Source organism: Agrilus planipennis, unplaced genomic scaffold (assembly GCF_000699045.2).
Source record: "Agrilus planipennis isolate EAB-ADULT unplaced genomic scaffold, Apla_2.0 scaffold74, whole genome shotgun sequence".
Lineage (NCBI taxonomy): Eukaryota > Metazoa > Arthropoda > Insecta > Coleoptera > Buprestidae > Agrilus > Agrilus planipennis.
In genome coordinates this window covers 1,269,728-1,272,715 of record NW_020438975.1, presented here as the reverse complement: position 1 = coordinate 1,272,715, position 2,988 = coordinate 1,269,728, and positions in this window count along the sequence as shown.

Here is a 2,988-nt window from a genome sequence, read left to right as displayed (position 1 = left end):
AATTCGTTTATTATGACTCCGCCTATATTGACCAACCGCTCAATATGAAGTAAGTGTTAAGTTTGGTTTTTATATTAAATTCTCTATAGGAAAGTTTGGATATAATGACTCCATTTAAAATGACACATCATTTATTATGACTGATTCTCAAGAAATCATATCCGGCTATAGTGACCCAAATGATTAATAATAACATTTTCACTCATGTTTCTGACCCTTCTTATGTATATTGATATTACAATTCATCGTTCTTTTTCTTTTTCTGTTAATAAATATATACAATTTGTAGTTTTTCTCTATTAAACTAAATAACTAACCAAAATAGAAAGTTGTTTATTTTATAAGTCTATGCTTTGTATGACGCCCGCTTAGTATGACGTGTTTCGATGTCATTATAAGCGGATTCTACTGTATATGTATAAAAAAGAAAGATCACTAAGTTACAATAAGTTCTTTTATACTTTTTAGGATGACTAAAGTCGGTCACTTAAATTAATTTAAATATCTATCAATAATTAGGCCATTAAAAACGTTTAATCTTGTAGCAGAAACACGTGCCTGAGAGAAACGATAAAAAATGTTCATTCAATCGTGTTCTCATAATATATTAAGTGTAGTTTTACATACAATGCCTCATTATTTTTGTCGTTTAATATTTTTTTTAAATTTTCATTGTAGAAGTTCCATTTTTAAAATTACAAGTGAAACCTGTGTTTAATTCGTCTCGCCTCTACCCTCTGCATGTTTTTTTTTGGGTCTAGTTTAAATAGTGCAAAACATTTGCATTAATAAAATGTATTACTACACCATGGGTTAAATTTTTAGTAGGTGTCTACATCGCATGTAACGATTCATCAAGTTAAGTATGTAGTTCGATATTTTTACGAATTACTTTGACCATTTGGCCAGCATTTCAAAAATCAACTATTTGGTTTGGTACAGAATATCCTTAATGACAGAAAATACGAGCAGCTGTCTTGTTGGGAGTGCTTAGGGAAGTACTTTTGCATAGAAGAATTGGTCCTGCCAGAAAGACGGGACGTATGACGTTCCGTTATTACGAGGATGAGGTTTTTCCGTCAGCTGTAATCTCCAAACTGTGACACTTCATCGGTGGCTGAAAGGGTTGCTTGGCACGTATCATTTTTGCTGCTAAATTATGCAAGTTTTGATAGGGTTTAACTTATGAATTAATTGCTCTGCGAAAACGAAAATTTGTATGTGTTTCTCGGTTCCATCAAAATGAGTCAAAAGCTTAATGAACATAACTGAAGCTACCCGTTTCCGTCCTGATGGAACGACCTGTACAATCTACAATTAAACATTTTCTAGAGGAGAGCGATTCAAAAATATCTCTCATCATAGACTGTTGGTATCATTTCAGAGTGATGAAAGTAGGATTTTCCCTTAGTGCCACTCTGGACACCATAAAAAAGTCACCCCATTACCCATATTCTACACAAAATGGATCAGGGTTCAGAATACGTTATGACTTTCCACTAATTTGGATAATTATTGATTTCAGGCCGATTTTTGAAAATGCTGTAAATCCCATAAAAACCATTAGTTGATCCGTTCGATAATATTGTTGACAAATTGTTTCCGAAAGTTTTTTTTTTTATTAAAACGACATTCGAATCGAAAACGCTAATAAATATAGTGGATCGTAACTTAATAATAAGATTTTTAAGTACTTACAGCTCAAATGCGTGTTTTCGAGCGATTTGTGCTCGAAAATAACGGAAAATCTGAAGGACGACCTGCAAGGTCAATTGTTTTCATTTTTTTTGAAATAAATAAAATTTTATAATGATACATTTTTTATATAGGTAAATATATAGATTTATTGTCTTTATTTTTATTTGTAACTGTACACATTTTAAACATTTTTGATAGCCCAAAAAAAGACTCGAAATTTGCCGCCCCTGGGAATTTGTCGCCTTGGATATTAGCTCCTAGTGCCCCTAGTGTAAATCCACCGCTGTATACTATTAAATTACTTCTCCATTGTATTGATAATAATATAATTGTAACCGTTATTTCATCTTATGGATTTTCTGCCGGTGCATGGACGTATTATGACGTATGTGTGTATTACATTCATTATCTCACCTATGGAGGGTGCAAGGGTGTGCTAATTATCGCCATTATTGTTCGTAATAATATTTTTACAGTGTCTCAATACACTTTATTTTCTTGTTCTTGTTGCAATAATGATATTTATCTAACAGTAGATTAACTAACGCGAAAGGCTATGAAATGACCATGCACTTCCAAAGATTAGATGATAATTTGAATATTCGTTCAGCTACAATTGATTATAGCGTCTTACCCTTTCATGACAAGTACTTGTTGTTAGTCATGTTTTTCGATATCATAACTCCTAATTGCTTGTTTATTGAATTTACTCGTAAAGTGCAGTAGAAAATAATAAAACGTTTGAACATTACCCATTTCAATTAAAAGAACATTATCTAATAATAATTAATCAAACTTGTTTTATACCGAATACGCAAATGCGATATAATTTAACACTGAAATTAAATTGTCGCCTATTACAACTTTAAATATAAACTACAGAACGTTGGTGGACTACTTTTCTATATCTAATTCTAAGTAGATTATCAGCAATGTACAAGATTATCTACTTTAACCATTGTTATATGATTTTTTTTGTTTTACGTAAGATAAATTGTCATTATTTTATGTTCATTATCATAAGATCGTCAGTCTTAAGACTGGTTTAACACGTACCTCCACTCTTTCTAATCCTGAGCTAATCTTCGCATTTCCCTAAAACTAGAACAGTCCACATCGAACAGTAATCTAATCTAGGTCTACCTCTACCCCTCCTAAATCCCGTTTCTGTTTCTAATATTTCTCTGACTAGACCTTTATATCTGAGAAGGTGTCCTACCATCCTATCTCGCCTATTTCTTATTGGCTTCCATAGAGTCCTCTGTTCTCCTATTCTTTCCAATACCTCTT